Source organism: Myotis yumanensis, unplaced genomic scaffold (genome assembly GCF_028538775.1).
Source record: "Myotis yumanensis isolate MYYU_CA2020_CCGP unplaced genomic scaffold, mMyoYum1.0.hap1 SCAF_14, whole genome shotgun sequence".
NCBI lineage: Eukaryota > Metazoa > Chordata > Mammalia > Chiroptera > Vespertilionidae > Myotis > Myotis yumanensis.
Genome location: NW_027223765.1, coordinates 5,925,368 through 5,943,556, shown reverse-complemented (window position 1 = coordinate 5,943,556; position 18,189 = coordinate 5,925,368). Strand labels below are relative to the sequence as shown.

The window sequence follows — 18,189 nt, the reverse complement described above, 5'->3', positions numbered from 1 at the left end:
GGCTGGTGTGTGGAGTGGCAGCCAGGAGTGTAGTTAAGTTAAACCCAGTTGCATGCGCATTGCAGTTTGCTTTGTTCCTCAGTGTTGTCTGCAGGGTTTGCTGTCACCCTCCTGTTTGAAGTAAAGCCCAATGACAGTTTCACACATGCAGGTCTGCCGCATTCTGACTGTGGCCTGCCAGGGTCTCAGTGACAGGTGCCCCTGGCCCTGTGACCTGGCTCCTCTGCGCCCACCCCACCCCGGGCACCCTGGCCTCCCCGCTAGTCCTCGGACCCACAGGAGCCTCCCTCCTCAGGGCGTCTGTTCTGGCAGCTGCCCGGCATCTGGGTCGCCCTACCCCCCCGCCCCATGTCCCCATGATTCCCTCTTCACTTTCTCCGAACGGCATTTCACTAGAAATGTGAGCACCCTGCAGAAAAAGTGGTCCCCCTACCTCTTCCCACCTCCCTTTCCACTTTGTCTTTCTCCCCAGACTTAGCCGTGAGCTGCACTCGAGGAATGTAAATAGAATATAAACTGACCTCAGGGCGAGGACCTGTGTGCTGCTGCAACAGTGCCTGCATGTGGCCAGTGCTCAGGAGACAGTTGTTGGGTAGATAAATTGTCATTTAATTATTACTGCATCCCCGTGAAGGGGTGGGCAGGGGGCGTTGTCCCCTTTTTACAGGTAAAGACTAAATCATGAAAGGTTCAGCATCCTGCCCAAGATCCCTGAGCTCTGAGGGGGTGGGACACGCATCCAGGTCACAACCCTGGGGCACCTGTCCTCTGTCGTCCAGGAGTTTAGTCTAGTTGGAGTGGAAACTGGGTGTGCACTGTGGTTAGTACAGTGATGGGCACGGGCACACGGGAGGACACCAAGGAGGGTGCCTGGCCAAGCCTCAGAGGGGAAAAGATAGGGGAAGACCAGGAGGGCTTCCTGGAGGAGGCGGTGTCCCAGCTGCATCTTCGTTTGCCCAAACATGTGAACGAATCCCTGGGATTCGTGCGGCGTCTGTGCCAGTCAAATCCAGGAAACGCCCAGCCTATTGGGCAGGTTCGCTTTCTCTGAACGTGACAAGCGAGGGCGAAGACATGGCCGAACGCAGAGCCGAAACCTCAAACCGTGCAGGGCGTGGGCACGGGTGTGCCTCGCTGGGACACCTGTGGCCAGCTCTGCTCTCACGTTCGGCGGCGGCTCGGTAAACAGGAGGGCAGACACGGGCAGTGTTACCTGTTGGAGGCGCCGGCAGCCAGACCCTGCAGATCACGCTCGGGTTCAAGTCTCAGTAGATGCTCGTTGAGAGAAAGACACGAAACGAAAGACGTTCCGGGAGCCACGGGAGGGAGTGGCCCCGAGGACGCACGGGTGGAGGCCGAGGGCTTGGCCACGGCCGGGCCGGGGAGACCACTTGGCATCTGGCCTCCGCTAAGTACACTCCGCCCCCCGTTCCCAGGGAGCGCTGAGCTGGACAGGAGACTTTTTGTTCCTCTTTGATTTTTCGGCCAAGCCCAGGGCCCATCACCCTTTTAACCCCTACCCGGGGATATCACATTTTCGGGTGCGTCATCTTCTGTGTGGGGCGGTTTTACAAGATGAGCCGATAAGGTGCCTGGGCCGCCGGGAGTTACGTAACCCATTGTGCGTCCGGGGCAGGTCCCGGGCTCAGGATTTGCCCCAACAGGCAGGCTGGGAAAAGCGCTGAGGGAGCGTGGGAGTGGCGGTGCCGAGGCTGCCCGGCTGGGCTCCCGCGGAGAAGAACCCTTCCCTCTCGGCATCGCCTGTGGAGTGTCTTTCTGCACATGGCCTTGGTGTTTCCGGACAGGCAGCCCATGGGGGCCCAGCCCCGACCAGGCCTGTGCCAGGGCGAGCCCGCGCGGACAGACTCTGGTGGTAAGTGTGTGTGTGTGTGTGTGTGTGTGTGTGTATGTTTGCCTGTGGGGCCGCTGTTTTCACTGTGATGTGGCCGGAAAAGAGAAAGGACCACAGGGGCCATCGTCTCTCTCCTGCTGTGTGCTGGCCAGGTTGTCCTCGAACATGTGACGGGGAAATGGCCAGGTTGAATCATGGACGTGCAGAGCAGAGGGACCTCAGTGGCTGTTCACCCTCATCCTCTCATCCAGGCTCGGGAGGCAAGGGATGCGGGGCCAGGGGACCAGGTCTGATTGGGACCAGGCCTGCCGGACTCCCACTGCGTTCGCTTGACAGTCTTTGCAACGGCTGAACGGGGTGTCCAAGGTCCCCGCGATTTTCCTAAATCCTGTGTCTTTATCCTGGTTTCTTAGAGCCCTGGTTGGTGTCTGGGGCACCAAGGAAGTTTCCAAAAGGTGAAGAAAAGCATTAGACTATGCCTCCCTCCTTCCCTATTTTCCACCCTCACCTTTAAAAAAAACCAAAAAACAACTACATGTGCTTGGCCCTGGCCCTCTGACCCACCCCCCGTGATGGAGAGCTTGCTAAGCAGTTCTGCTCTGGCTCGTCTCCCGGTGGTGGTGGGGCTGATGTTCCTCCTCGCCTCCTCGGAGCTGATCAGAGTCTGCTGCCGAGCCATCTGGCTTCTGTCCTGTCTAGATGCCGTCCCCCCAGGCTGTCTGGGCCGCAGAGCAGTGAATCCCTAGGAGGGGTGAGCTCTTCTTGTCCCCGTGTAGTAGTTTTCGGTGTCAAGACCTACGAGACCTTGCATGAAAGAAGCTATGGAGATGTTGTGAGTGTGTAAGTGTGTGTGTGTGTGTGTGTGTGTGTGTGTGTGTGTGTATGCATGGCTTCGGGTGTTTTCTGTGATTCTGTTCAGCCAGCGTCTGTTCAAGGCCAGCTTTTTCTGGGGGCCACGGAGAACTGGTCGGGGTCCCGGAGCCCTGGAGGTGGGCACAGGTGTGAGTGACCAGCTGTGACCCGAGGAGAATGACTCCGAGTGCCTCTGGGGCCAGTCCTGCCTGGGCGTCCTCTTGTTCACGGGGCCACCGTTTAGGATTGGTTCCCTGTCTCTCATCCGTTAAGCCGTCAAACTCGAGGATTTGTTGTCTGCCAACATGCACAGATAAAATATCATGGACTTCTTTTAAGAGTTAAATTTAAGGTCTTGCTCATCAGTTCCTGTCTAGAACAAAATTCTTAATGTGTTTTCCATTGGAAATTCACCATCTAATTGCTACTTACTTGACTAAATCGAAACAGGAAAGAGTGGACCGCTGAAATGCCCCTTTTTTCACGGAGGGAGAAGATATGAATTAGAGTTTCGGGCGGAAGAACTTCACTCTACATTTGTGACTTAGAAATGTTACAGATGTAACTTAGAAGTGTGTTTTGGCTCCTTCTCTCCATGGAACGACCCCTGCTTAACAGTTGATTCCTTTCTGCAGTGGCGATGCTGGAGAGGGGCCCTATTATGTGGGTTTCTAGAGCTCACTAATCTTTAGCAAAAATGCAAAACACGTCTCTTAAATGTGTTCTAACTGATGTTGGCATCTACCAGCTTTTTGCCTCTGCTCAGTTCCTCTTCATGAGGTAAGCGAGTGGGACTTTGCCACACTGGGTTTTTGACATAAAATGGAACATTTGGTGAAAATGTATTAGTGAGATCCTTGACATTTGATGCAGGTGGGGGGGGGGGGGGGTAAGGGAAGGGGCCACATTTCCAGGTGTTTGATGCATTATCTTCCTCCTAATTGGTTTTTGTTCTGGATTTGCAACAAGTCTTGAATGTATCTAATGTGTTGGTGTTAACCTTTGCTCCCTTCAAACCACTTTGGGAAGCTGACAACTAATACATTCTAATAAGAGCATTGAAGAGTAATCTTATTAAAGAATGAATCAGGAGTGCTCTGCAGGGCTTCAGAACATGGACCCCAGCCACACATACTGGTAGCATTCCCGATGGTGTTCCTTAAGACGCCAGGTTTCATAATGGATTGACATTCATTTGATTTGCAAGTACGGGCGTGAGGGTCACCCCGGAAACACACACGCCGTGTCAAGGGCTCTGTCTCTTCTCGATGTGACCAGATCAGGGTCCAGAGGCCGTTGCTGGGCAAGGGGCCAGGCACGGGCCTGGGCCTTTATTTCGCCCCCCTGTACTTCCCACACAACCGAGTTCTGCTGCGGGGCTTCCCGGGGATTCACTGAGGAGGGTGCAGGGGCGCCTCTGCTGGGATCAGGCCTCCCAGGTGGGTCTGGGTGGGCCCCTGGCCACACGGTTCACTGGTGACTCGGTCTCATGGCCCCGTGAGGAACTCGGAGTCAGAAACCTGTCGGTCTTCTCTGAACCCTGCTCTCTCGTGTGAACACTGGCAAGTGGGCACGCCAAGCTGAAACGGTCATGAACTGAAACTTTATAGCGGCCATTAGACCTGGAATGAATCAGATTTCATAAATCCTTTATTAGGGTTGCCCAGAGAAACAGAACCAACAACACACACACACACATGCATGCATGCATGCACACACACACTTTTTAAAAAAAATAAATTTTATTGATTTTTTACAGAGAGGAAGGGAGAGGGATAGAGAGTTAGAAACATCGATCAGCTGCCTCCTGCACACTCCCCACGGGGGATGTGCCCGCAAGCAAGGTACATGCCCTTGACCGGAATCGAACCTGGGACCCTTGAGTCCGCAGGCCGACGCTCTATCCGCTGAGCCAAACCGGTTAGGGCACACACACTTTTATTATAAGGAATCGGCTCACCTGGTTATGGAGGCTGATGTTTTGTAACCTCTTCTTTATTAATCTGAAATGAATAGATACCGAGCCCCGCTAAGCACATACTTTCACAAGAGCCAGTGCAATGCCTCACTGTGACATAACGGAGACACTAAAGGAGGAGGCTGGAGCCTGGGCTTCAGTTGTAATTGCGAGGACCTGCCCAGGGCCTCATTGGGACGCATACGGAGCAGCCCCTGCAGGCACAGTTGCTGTGGAGGTGGCAGCCGTAAAGGCAACTAGTTGTACTTGGCCGTTCAGGGTCCAGGAAGCGGCCACTGTTTCCGGCAGTCCCCGCTTGAAGGATGCTTTTAGCGTCTGCTGTTTGCTTGTTGGCAGTGCTCTAAGGCGGCGGCCGCCAACGGTGGTCCGCGGACCACCGGTGCTTCGTGAGGCCCAAAAGGTCGGGGGTCGCTGCTCTAAGGGACATGCTTGCGCGTGTATCTCTTGGGTCACTTCTCCTGGCGTCTGTAAGCTGACAGAGGGGTGGATGTGCATTTAGGATTTGGTGCACATACGTCACCACACGGCCCCCAGGGAGCCTGCCCGGGTAAGTGCCGAGCCCCCGCCGCGAGGCAATGGCAGTTTCCGGCAATTTCTTTCCAAATCTGGGTATTATCGATCCTTTTCCTCTTGGTTAATCAGATAGTCATGAGAAATGGTATTTCATCTTGTTTCCTACTTTTACATGATGAAGGCGCCTGTGCCTCCATTCTGTTGTGTTTCATTTTCTGCCAACAGCCTGTTTTTGTCTTTGCTCATTTTTCTAGTGGGTTGTTGGCCTTTAAGAGGTAGAATTGCATTTCTGTTGTGTGTACAGAGGGTAGGGCGTTGTGCCAGCTTGAGATTCTTTTCTTTGTCGGAAGAGGGAACTGTCTTAAAAATAGTTACACAGATTTCTATTTAACCATGACTCTGTTTGATATTCATAGGAGAAGTGCAGGGTGCTAAGAGATTGTGTAAAGGGGATTTCTGACTTGGCATTTCCGAGGAGGCTTCTCTGGAAAAGCAGCATTTAAGCAGAAGTCGGAAGGACATGTAAGAGTTAGTGGGGTAGGGAGGGAGAGAAAGAGTGTTCGAAGCAGTGGAAGCAGCATGAGCAAAGGCCCTGTGGTAGAGAGATACTACCATGATGATAATAGCTGACATTGATAGAGCACTTACTAGATATTGTCCTAAGTGCCTTTTATGTCTCACTTTGTTTAATTCTCTTATCTTAGCCATCTATGGCTGTGCAACAAATTTCCCCCAAATTTGGCAGCTTTTAAAACAACACTTGCCTTTGTGGAAAACAGTCTGGCAATTCCGCAAAGGTTACACATAGTTACTGTGTGACCTACCAATTCTACTCCTTGTTATAGACGCAAGAAATGAAAACATAGGTTCACACCAAACCTTATACGCAAGTGTTCCAAGCAGACTAATTCCCAACAATTGCCAAAAGGTAGAAGCAGCCCAGGTGCCCATCAGTTGAGGAGTTGCTAAAGGAAATGTGGAATACGCATACCGTGGAATACTGACCGGCAGTTTGCAAAAACAGAGGGCTGCAGGGGATGTCTGTTCCCACACAGTTGAGCAAATATGTGATGAGCATGCTGTGCGAATTCCTCGCGTCAGGACTTGAGTGGCGATGGATGTTGCCAGAGAAGTCGTACTTTTTGTTTTGTTCAGAAAATGTGAGAGAGCATCTGGGCCCGCACCCCAGGCGCCCTGGGCATTAGCAGACGCCTTGCTCTTTGCCGGCCGAGATGCAGAAAACAGCCTCGCGTCTGGTCTCTGGTCTCTGGTTGGTACTCCTCCCAGGGTATGGACGTTGAGCATCTTGTGGTGTTTCCTCGAGGAATTTTTTTTTTTTGCTATGACCTGAGATAAATGCCTCTTAATCGTTTCTATTTTTAGTTCATGGACTACTTACCTCCGTAACCCTAAATAAGATGATTACTATTTATACTTCAGTTGCCAACTATAGAGCGGGCTCATGATGGTGCCTCACTGGATGGCTGCGAAGATTACATGAGTTCCTACTTGCAGAGTCCTCAGCGTGCTGTGGGCATGTAGTAAGTGCTCACTTATCAGTTTTCTTTGTCACTATTGTCTGTCTCTCTCATCAGTCTGTCATCAGTCTATCTGTCTGTCTACCTTCCTACCTGTCATCTCTCTGCCTGCCTCTCTGTCTGTCATCATCCATCTGGTTGGCCTGCAGGGAAATCCTGGGATTCCTGCTGCTGGGTTGTGGGTGGAGGGGTTCGGGAGGGCTGGCAGCGGGTGGAGATTTAACGTTGCCCTTCAGTCTCCCTCCTCCCCACACTCCCCTGCTTCCCGGCCCTTCCCCATCGGCTGTCTTTCTAGTCTCTGAGCCTGGACCCAGGGCCCGCCTCCATGTTCTGGGCCCAGGTGCGGTCTGTTCTTTCTTCCATCAACACTCCCCACCTGTGTCTCAGAAATGTGCTCACCTTTACTCACCGGTGACTCTTCTCTCCTTCCGCCTTCCCTGCCCATGGGGTCCGTTGCCGTCCTCTTCATCCTCTTCCTCAGAGGCTGGCTCACCATTGTGAGATGCTGCAGCTCGCACTGGGAGTGGCGGGGCTGGGGCCGCGGTGTGTGGCCTCAAGGAGCACAGGCTGGCCAGCTGCTGAATCTGCAGGGGAGGCACAATTCGCTTCTCTGTTCGTCTAATGCAGTGGTTCTCAACCTCCCTAATTCTGCGACCCTTGAATACAGTTCCTCGTGTTGTGGTGACCCCCAACCGTAAAGTTATTTTCGTTGCTACTTCATAACTGTAATTTTGCTACTGTTATGAGTCATAATGTAAATATCTGATATGCAGGATGTATTTTCATTGTTACAAATTGAACATGATTAAAGCATAGTGACTCATCACAAAAACAATCTGTAATTATATATGTGTTTTCCGATGGTCTTAGGCGACCCCTGTGAAAGGGTCGTTCGACCCCCAAAGGGGTCGCGACCCCACAGGTTGAGGAACGCTGGTCTAATGGGAATCATGGGTTTATGGGGGGAGCAAGGGATCCATTGTCGTGAAAATACTTAGAAAAGCCTGAAGCCCTGTCGGAAGCCCAGCAGAACCTTCTGCGAGGATGCAGCTCCTCTCGGTTAACACGCCTTCACAGCCCTGTAGCGCTTGTCTCAGAAGTTCCCTGATGAACTCTTGCGGTTTGTGCTGGAACTGTTCTCTTTTCTCTTATGTATGCTTTTCGTTAGATGATGAGGCGTGTCGGGTGTGTGTGTGTGTGTGTGTGTGTGTGTGTGTCTTTTTTGCTTTGGCTTCTAGGAGGCTCGATTGCCTGAGGTTTTCATTGAGGAGCAATTCTGGTAAAACTCTGTCCTTTGCCAGCTCCCCCATCCCTCTCTTTCATAAACATACAGGTTGCTCTTTTGTGCTTATTCTAAAGCAGTGATGGCGAACCTTTTGACCTCGGCGTGTCAGCATTTTGAAAAACCCTAACTTAACTCTGGTGCTGTGTCACATATAGAAATTTTTTGGATATTTGCAACCATAGTAAAACGAAGACTTATATTTTTGATATTCATTTTATATATTTAAAGGCCATTTAACAAAGAAAAATCAACCAAAAAAATGAGTATGTGTGTGATAGGTTCGCCATCACTGTTCTAAAGGCTCTGTTGATATCCTGTTGGGCATGCGTGGGCTTAAGAGGAAATGAATGAATGGCGGCCCACTGCGGTTTCTCAAGGCGCCGTGGGCTTGCTCTTGTGGGCGGCTACCCTACCCCCATAGTTCAGCCCACACGGTCCTGTGCCCCCACGGTTGGGGCCTAGAATGTTGGCTTTGGGGCAGAGAGGGCGTGACTCCGGCTGTGGCACTTACGGGGTGGCCTCGGGCAAGCCTTCCAGTCCCAGAACCTGTCTCTGCATCTCTAACAGCGGGTGACAGCGGGGACCTGGGGCTGTCCTGGGTCCTCAGTGTGTTCATTCCTGCCCAGTGCCCGGTGCAGTGGGGTGTGGAGGGCGTTCCATCCTCTTAGTAACCTTTCTTACTTAGTCTCAGCTTCACTCCCAGGTCTGCCACGCTGCCTCCAGCAGCCAGTGTGTCTTCTTCCTCCCCTCACCGTTTCCTTTCACTTCTCTTCTCTCCTCCTTCGTACCTATTTCCCCTCTTCTTTCTCCCCCTCCTCTCCCTCTCCTCCCCCCTCCTCTCCCTCCGCCTCCCCTCCCCCGCCTAATAAGAGAAATAATTTCTTTATCCTTTAAAAAAATATATATATATATAATGTTTATTGATTTCAGAGAGAGGAAGGGAGAGGGAGAGAGAGAAACATCAATGATGAGAGAAAATCATTGATCGGCTAGCTCCTGCACACACACACACAACACACACACACCCCACTGAGGATCGAGCCTGCAACCCGGGCATGTGCCCTTGACCAGAATCGAGCCCCAACGTCCTGGTTCATGGGTCGATGCTCAAAATCGGAACTTCAAATGCCCCCTCCCCGACCACAACCCCCATTCCCTGATCCCTCCAGTTTGCCTCCCACAGAATTCAGCCGTCAGACCTCCCCTCGGCTTCATTCCCGGTGCACTCACCTGCGAGTTCCCCCTCGCTGTCTGCTGACCCCTTTCTCGTCTTCCCGCCTCTGGCTCAACCCCAGTGTGTCCCGAATGGCATGAAGCCCCTCTGTCATCACAGGACGTGTGTCAGTGTGAGAGGGTGCCTGTCACCCATACACACGGGGAGGGGAGAGCTGGGAAAACACCGAGGAACATCGGCCCAGCGCGGCCTGACCCCTCCTGTCTTCACCTGGGGGTTCTGCTTGAATGTGGCAACGCTTCCGAGGTCTGTGCCAGCCTAGCTCTACCTTGGTGGCGACATTTTATTAAAAAGGAACAAGAGCCCAGCCAGTGCTGCTCAGTGTCACTTTGCCTCTGTCTCTCCCTAGTGATGTGGGGGTTTGTGGTGAGTAGAAATGGGAAGGGGCCAGCCTGAGTTTGAAGAAGGGCCTGCAAATCTGGTGCCAGCTCTTCCTTTGCCGGGACCAGGAGGGAGGGAGTGGGCCTGCCCAGGTGCGGGTGCAGCACCACCTAGTGGGCCCGGGAAGCACTAGCAACGGGAATGGCAGCCTTCACCTTGAGACCCCATACCTGCAGAGTCCTGGCTTTGCCACTTTTGAAAGCGACTGAGAGATTGTCCAGAGAGCCCGACAGGTAAGGCAGGCAACTTGAGTCGTGTGGACAGAACAAAAGAAACCCTCCCTTCCTCACCCAACCCCTTCTCCTGTTTCGATCCATCTACCTTTATTTTATTCGACTCTCACCTGCCTTTTGCTGGAGCTAATCCTGGTTGTCTCTAAGAGAGCATGTGATGAAAGCTGAGTGTGGCCATGTCTGTCTTGTGTAGACTTCTCTGGAGATCCCAATGGTGGTGTAATTTCAGTCCCGTGTGGTGAGCTCTATTCTTCTAGTTCTCAGTGATTGTGCCTCACTGACATGATTTTAAGATGGGTGCGTATCCGTCAGGTTTGCTGTAGAAATGCTGGGTAACAAGCAGTCCCCAGATCCACCTTGGCAATGTTTATTCCCTGATCCTGGTTGTAGGTCGCTTGAGGAGGATGGCCTGGCCTTCGCTTCAGGTCTGTCCCCCTTGTCACTCATTGGAGGCTTTGGGCTAAAGGGGCAGCAGCTGTGTGGGGCCACACTCTCCCGGCAGAGGACAGGAGCTCAAGGGGACGCGCTCAACCACACAGGCACAGTCAGAGCCTCTGGTTCGACATGCAGTCATTCTGTCCACTCACCTGTCACTGGCCTGAGCAAGTTCTGTGGCCTGGCTCAAAGTCACAGAGCTGCGAAGTGGTATTCCATTCCCAGCAAACCATAGCAAGGCTGGGAGTGAAGGAAGGAAGGATTGTGAGCAACGTGAACAGCTGGATTTTAGAAGTTCCTCGGGTAACTAAGGAGCAGCCTTGAATGGCGGAGGTGCACAGGTGGTCTTGAGGGAAGTCCCATGGTGTCAGCGACCTCCGGGCCCTTTGCTTATTCTTAGCTCTGCTGGACCAGAGGACTGCGGTGGGCGTGGGGAGGGGAGGAGGGGCGTGGGCTCCTGTGGCCTGGAGCAGGAGTTGGCAGACCTTTCCGTGAAGGGCCAGAGTGTCGTTATTTTACTAACAAGTCTGTGGGTCCCGTGATCTCGGTCACAGCCATTCATCTCTGCCGTTGTAGCGGAAAGCAGCCATAGGCAGCACCTTTCAGGGCAGGTGTAACTATGTTCCAGGAACATTTCATTTCTAAAAACGGGCAGGGGCTGGGGTCACGGTGGGCCATGGTGTGTGAACACCTGGCCGAGACCTTCTCGGCTTGACCTGTACGGGGGCATCAGCTTAACAATAGGAGAGAAATAGCCCTTTGTGGTTGGGAAGCCAAAAAAAAAACAAAACCCCAAGACAAAGGACCTCAAAGGACTGTGGGTATGTCCAATAGTGCCCCACCCACTCAGCATTGTTAAGCTGTAAATGGTTGCTCTATAGCAGTGGTTCTCAACCTTGGCTGCACATGAGAATCACCTGGGAATCTTTTTAAAATCCTGATTTCTGGGCCTCATCCTCCAGAAATCCTGTTTCTTTGTTACTAATGTTGTGGCCCCACCCCATAACAAAGAAACAGAATTTCCGGAGGATGAGGCCCAGAAATCAGGATTTTAAAAAAGATTCCCAGGTGGTTCCAATGTGCAGCCACGGTTGAGAACCGCTGCCCTATAGCATTGAATTCCCTCCACAGCCAACGCTATTGTTCCTGAGCATGAAATCTCATTTCGCTGAACCCGTTTTCAGTAGAAATGCCTGCAAAAGGCATTGCAAGCTCCGTGGGCTCTCCGAGCAGTTGCTGTGGAAGGCAGTTTGCCTTCCATGAGCAGTGTTTCTGTTTTCGGAGGAGTGACCCTGGTATTCAGTGAAGTGAGTGCGCTCCGGGACCCTGCCTTCCATTCCTCTGGTTGTGTGCGTGCGTGTGCCTGCTTCCTTGAGATGTAATTCACACACCGTATAATTCACCCCATAAAGCTTATCACTCGATGGTTTTTAGTATGTTCCTAGGGTTGTACAGTCATCACCACAGTCAATTTGGGAACATTATCATCATCCCAAAAAGAAACTCTAGATTCTTTAGCTGTCACCCATCCACCCCCGCCCCCATCTGCTTCAGGCCCCCCAGTGTGGCTGCATTTTGAATAAGTTTTCAAAAAGTCAGCTCTTGGTTTCTGCTGCCCTTGTTTTCTTTTTAAAAAAAAAATATTTTATTGATTTTTTACAGAGAGGAAGGGAGAGGGATAGAGAGCTAGAAACATCGATGAGAGAGAAACATCCATCAGCTGCCTCTTGCACACCTTCTACTGGGGATGTGCCTGCAACCAAGGTACATGCCTTTGACCGGAATCGAACCTGGGACCCTTCAGTCCACAGGCCGATGCTGTATACACTGAGCCAAACCGGTTAGGGCTGCCCATGTTTTCTTAACTCAAGGCTCAGCTGTGCCTTGCGAACAGACCGAGGGACCTCCTCGAGTGACGGTCGTGCTATTCAGGCGCACGCCTACCAGACACTCGCATTGCTTCTGACGTTTGCATATTGTAACTGCGTCACCTGCTAACTCTATCATGTCCCCTATATTTTGGCTTTATGCTTTTCATTTGTATTCTTTGTTTGTTTTTGTTAGTCCTCACTCCAGGATATTTTTCCATTGATTTTTAGAGAGAGTGGAAGGCAAAGGGGGAGACAGAGAGAGAGAAACATCCATGTGAGAGAGACACATCATTTGGTTGCCTCCCACACTCGCCGGACCAGGGCCAGGTTTGAGCCTGCAACCGAGGTACGTGCCCTTGACCAGAAATGAGCCTGGGACCCTTCAGTCCACAGGCCGATGGGCACTCCGTCTACTGAGCCAAACTGCTAGGGCTCATTTGTATTCTGTGTAGGAGGTTGTCCTCTGTAACTTTCCAAGGTTTGAATTTAAGTCTGTGTGGCTTTGAAACCTGGCTCAAGTAACAGGGACCGTTTCCCTGCCAGGTTTTCCTCGTCTGTGTTGTTGAACTGTTTATTGTCATCTCTGTAGTCATCTGGGAAGGATGAGTTTGAAGTCTTTGAATATCCAGATGATCTCACTGGATGTTTTGAAAAAGTAACCATTGTTCACATATAAGCAGAATTTCCTGTTCAGGAAATCATTTCGATTAACAATAAGACAGCTGACTGCATTGAATGGTGGCGGCACAGTAGGTACTATGGTTTCACAAAATTTTGTTCTATTAATAAATAAGTTCTCCTGATTGTGCTCTTAACTCATTGTCTCAGAGTTTACCCTTTTTTGCTAACTGCCCTCCATTGTCCCCCAGTAAGGACTAACTTTGGGGAGAAGAGGACAGATGGGGGGCATGTGTGTCCTGAACCCGGCCAGGCAGCTGCTGAGGCCTTAGAGCAGTGGTTCTCAACCTGTGGGTCGCGCCCCTTTGGGGGTCGAACGACCCTTTCACAGGGGTCGCCTAAGACCATCGGAAAACACATACATAGTTACATATTGTTTTTGTGATTCATCACTGTGCTTTAATTATGTTCAATTTGTAACAATGAAATTGGGGGTCACCACAACATGAGGAACTGTATTAAAGGGTCACAGCATTAGGAAGGTGGAGAACCACTGCTCTAGAGGGTTGACTCTGGATTTAGACACATGAACAGAAAAGAGGAGCCGGTGCAGTTCCAGTTGCATGTCTTACGCTTAAGGTCCGTCTGATCTGGACGGGAGCGTCGGAGATTCCCCACACCAAGCCCCCGGGAGCCACCATTTCTGAAAGCCGCCGAACTTGGGGTTGACCGGTGGGGGCCTCCCTGGCAGGGCCCTCCTCCTCGGCGTGGCCCCGCCTCTCCTCGCCCCTCGTTGCACAACACACTGGCCTGCCCCAGCGGACGCGGCCTCGCCCCGTTGCACAAGCTTGCACTTTAGCCTCTCGCCGAGACCCTGCTTGGGAAGGGGCCGCCGGTGGAGTGGCTCCGTGCTCCTGTCCGCTCCTTTCGGGGTGAGTATCATCCTTGGAGCTGGTGTCATGTGCGATGAGGCGATCGCCCAGAACCTGACACCCAGCCTCCGTGGCATCGAGCCGGTGTCATTGCTGATCCGTTTTCTTAGAAAGAGTCGCTTCTGGTGGCAGGTAAGGCCACCGCGATCCCAGAGAGCACCCATGTCGGCCTCTGTGTCCGCCTCGGGGGCACAGTGGGCCTTTGCTTTCCTGTTCACGCCCTGCATTCTCTGCTTGGCCTCCCCTCTCCTGGGGACACCCCCACCCCTTTGCTGCTCACAGCAAGTGACTGTGCCTGGCCCCTCCGGGCTGGGATGTGAGCTGGGCGGTGGCACCGAGGATCTGAGGGGTGGACGCCGGACAGGAGAATCGGGGCTCCTAGGTCTGTTCCCGCCGCTGCTCAGCCGCAAGGCCGCGCCCACATCCCTGACCGCTCAGGCCTCAGTTTCCCCTTCTGTAAGGGGCGGAAGAGGACTGGCTGGGCTGTGGGCTCTGTGGGGAGTCCGAGAAGCCTTGTGTGGAAGCCGGGAGAGGGCGGATGTGGGGGGGGGGGGCGCTGGCCAGGAGACCACCTCACCCTTTCAAACTGTTTAATGTTGATCCACGTGCTTTTTACTTACTGATTTTTAAAAATTAAGCCAATTTAGTTAATTAAAACCTCCAAGGGCAAACTGGCAACTCTTGTGTCAGTGTGCAAGTGCCCTCAGAGGCCGAATAGGAAAGCCAGTCCCGGTCCCGCCGCATAGACCCTGGGTCAGGGGTCAGGTGGAGCCGCAGGAGCCATCGAAAGAGTGGAGAAGCCGGGGTTTGCACTGCACGGTGACGCCCGATGTCACCGTCACCCAGCCCCAGCCCCGGGAGGGTCCTCCGTTCTGCTGAAATCCCTACAGATTAACGGGGGTGGAGAAATGCCTCCTGCCAGGTCCCTTCCCTACAGGGTCCCCCGAGGGGGCCAGGGATGGTGGGAGTGAGTCGGCGAATTAGGGTTGAGAGGATGCGGCAGGTGTGGGGTCCGGTCCAGCCTCAGGTAATCTTTGGGGCCTTGGTTTCCTCGTTTGTGAAATGTGTCCCCAGTCCTCACCCTGCTCTGCTGGCCGGTTCGTGAGATGATGAAACGCAGGAACCGATCCCAGTGTTTTGCGTCGTTTAGCGAGTGTTTGTTGAGTGCTGACTGGGTACCGGGCAGGTGCGGGCAGAGCAGTGAGGAGCCCATGTCGGGTGGCCCTGCTGCTTCCCGAGGCCCCTCGGGTGGCGGGCTGAGCGGTGGGCTGAGCAGCGGGCCGTGCACCGGTCCTGGGTCTGCTGCTGGCTGCTCCGTAACCTGTGGCCACCTCCCCAGCCTCTCCGAGAGCAGTGTCCTCTTCCATCAGATGCGGTGGTTGGGCCAGAATTTTTAGCTCTAATGGTCCCTTTGTGGATTATGAAACCACAGCTTTTCTAGGGGAGAGAGCATTTACACAGAGTTCCCTGGAGATGCTTAGGTAAGGCTCTAAACATGGGACTTTACGGTAGGGAGGAATTTTCCAGAAGGACGCCTGTCGGACAACAGTTACAAAGGACTAGAGGCCCGATGCACGAAATGTGTGCAAGGGCCTTGGCCCTCCCAGCTGTGGCTTCGTCTGGAAGGACATCCAGAAGGTCGTCCAGAAGGTCGTTCGGCTGTCCGGTCTAATTAGCCTATTATACTTTTATTATTATAGATCACTCGTGGCCCTGGCCTGGTGGCTCAGCTGGTTGGAGTGTCGTCCCGTACACCAAAAGGTCGCGGGTTCAGTCCCAGTCGGGGAGCTTGTAGGAGGCAACTGATCTATGTTTCTCTCTCTCTCTCTCTCTCTGAAATCAATAAAAACATATCCTTGGTGAGGATTAAACAACAAAAACACAAAGTATCACGTGTGTTCCCAGCACCAGCGTGGTCTCTGTGTGAGTCTTTGTGCCCTTTCATCTTAATAATTTCATAAAAAAGGAATTGCTTCCAGGTCTGTACAGGGTGGCTGGTGTGTGGCCGAGTAGGAGAAGGGTCTTGTCTTGTGAGATCTTGTCTTTAAACCCGTGGGTTCATGGTCACTGCCAAGTAAAGAAATGGGGTCGGGTTGGGATGGGGAGGAAGAAAGAGGAGACGGTGGGCTTTGGGAATATGGCCGGTTTCGATGTGTTAAGGTTTCTTGTGTTGTCCTTTGACTGTCACCTGTGACGGGGTCTAGAACATTCTCCTGAGGCCCGGAGTGAGACCCCAAGATGGGGAGATCCCAGCATGCAAACTGGAGCCCCGCCTGTTTACTTCAGGCCTCAGATGTTTACAAAGTTCAGAATTCGTGTCCAACATTTAAAAACCAGAGAATCTCATGTAAGAATACAGACCCCTGGCCTCTCGGGAGAAGGCGCACACCTAGGGCCACGGGGCTTCTCCTCGGTGGAGCGGGTGTGCGAGTGGCGGCTGCCCTCAGACACAGCCCCGGTCTAGCCGCTCACAGACATTTGGGGTAGAAAGAGAGCTTTCCTGCAACCTGACCCTTTGTTCTACGACGAGGAGACTGAGTCCCAGGCAGACCAAGATGGGGCTTGCTGGGGTGACAGGGTGAAGTTGGGTCCCATTCTCCCAAGTCTTGGAGCAGTGCTCTTGCTGCACGCAGGCCTGGCACCTGCCAGCAGGCGGCAGTGTGGTGCTGCCTGGCCTCACACTGTCTCCTCCCTGACTTTTGTCTCCTTCTTTCCTGAGCCCTTCTGTTCTCTGTCTTTGCCCGGTGTTTGGTGGGGAAAGCAGGATTCTGGAAGGCTTTCATCCCATGTTCACCCAACCTCAGGCCTCGGATGTGTCTTCTCCATGAGCCAATTGTGGCGTCCCCTCTGCAGGAGGTCCTGGTATTGGCCCTGTGGCCATGGCCAAGGGCAGCTCCAAGAGGGTCTCTATAACCCTCTCCTATGCCCTAGTTCTCTGGACCTTCCAGGCAGCTGCAAACTTGCTGATGTTTATGTGGCTGGTCATGTTATAGAAAAATAGAATATTCAGGTTTTTAAAAAAATATATATATTTTATTGATTTTTTACAGAGAGGAAGGGAGAGGGATAGAGAGTTAGAAACATCGATGAGAGAGAAGCATCGATCAGCTGCCTTCTGCACACTCCCTTCTGGGGACGTGCCTGCAACCAAGGTACATGCCCTTGACCGGAATCGAACCTGGGACCCTTGAGTCCGCAGGCTGACGCTCTATCCACTGAGCCAAACCAGTAAGGGCTATTCAGGGTTTTTTTTTTAAGGCATTTTGGCACAGCCTCACCTTTTGACACTTTATCTCACTGGTCATCATATGCTTTCAGGAAAGTGATATCCCTTGGGCACGGGGACCCACACTGTAAATAGGTTGACCTTCAGCCCTGGAGACATGGAAGGGAAGGTCAAGTCTCGGCGTTTGAGCAGCTGCCAGCGTGCTCACAAGTGACACATTATTCTTAGAAGGGATTTTATTTATTTATTTTTTTGGACACGGTTGCCTTCCCCACCAGCAAGTAGCGGTGACAGCAGAAGGTTCCAGTCTGGTGTGTGGGTGCGTCGTGCAGGAATGAGTGGGCCCACTCCCCGTTCTAGGACGGGCTGGCGCTGCCTGATGGGGAGCAGGTCCGTGTTTATCTCAGAGGTGCCGCCAGTTGGGCATCAGCCTCCCGTGCCCCCGAGTCCCCTCCGTCAGCTGGCAGCTGCCTTCTAGCCATGAGGCCTCGCCCCGAGATGAGCTTCCTGGGAACTTTCCCGGGATGGTGAGCGGAAGAAACTAACCATGGTTCCATCTGGAACCTGCAGATGGTGCTTGACGTTCGTGGGAGATGAGAAGAAGTAGGAGACACCTTCTGTCTCGACTTGGGGCCGTTGGCTGGGGCTGGGGGAGGACATGAAGCCTCGCCCAGTGGCAGAGTTGGCCAGGTGTGCCCGCTGTGACATTTCCCACGGGAGGCAGAGAATCCCAAGTGTGCAGCTGTTGTCTTCCTTCCAGGAGCGAAGAGGTTCCCGGAGGCTCCAGCTAAACCTCTGAATGTCTTCACTCTCTACGTCAAGCCCTTCTCCTGGGCTCTTGACAAACCACGGGCTTCCTTGGCTGCGTGTTCTGCAGTGAAGCGTTGCATGTGAATTGAGTGAGACGGTCGTGGGGCGGGGGGGAGCCAAAGGGAGACCATTGGTCTCTCCACCTTGTGATCCCATATATTTTTTGCCTGCTCTGTGGCTGTCTTTTTTTTTTTTTAATTTAATATGTCTTTGTTGATTTTTACTTGAGAGAGAGGAAGGGAGAGGGAGAGAGAGATAGAAGCACCAATGATGAGAGAGAATCATTGATCGGCTGCCTCCTGCACCCCCCCTACTGAGGATCGAGCCCTCAATCCGGGCATGCGCCTTGACCGGGAATCGAACCACGACTTCCTGGTTCATAGGTTGATGCTCAACCACTGACCCACACCGGCCGGCTGTGTGGCTGTCTT

General features: G+C 52.8%; 1 protein-coding gene across 2 annotated transcripts in view; it reads left to right on the top strand.

Moving 5' to 3' along the window:
* Positions 1-18,189, top strand: part of TRAK1 (trafficking kinesin protein 1) — a 90,813-nt gene that overhangs the window by 769 nt on the left and 71,855 nt on the right. The window contains exon 1 of one of the 2 annotated variants that reach the window (XM_070391528.1): positions 13,657-13,722. The exons of the other annotated variant lie outside the window; for it this stretch is intronic. The gene's annotated coding sequence lies outside the window, so the exon portion shown is untranslated. Of the gene's footprint in view, positions 1-13,656; positions 13,723-18,189 lie in introns of those variants that run through there. 2 annotated transcript variants of the gene reach the window in all.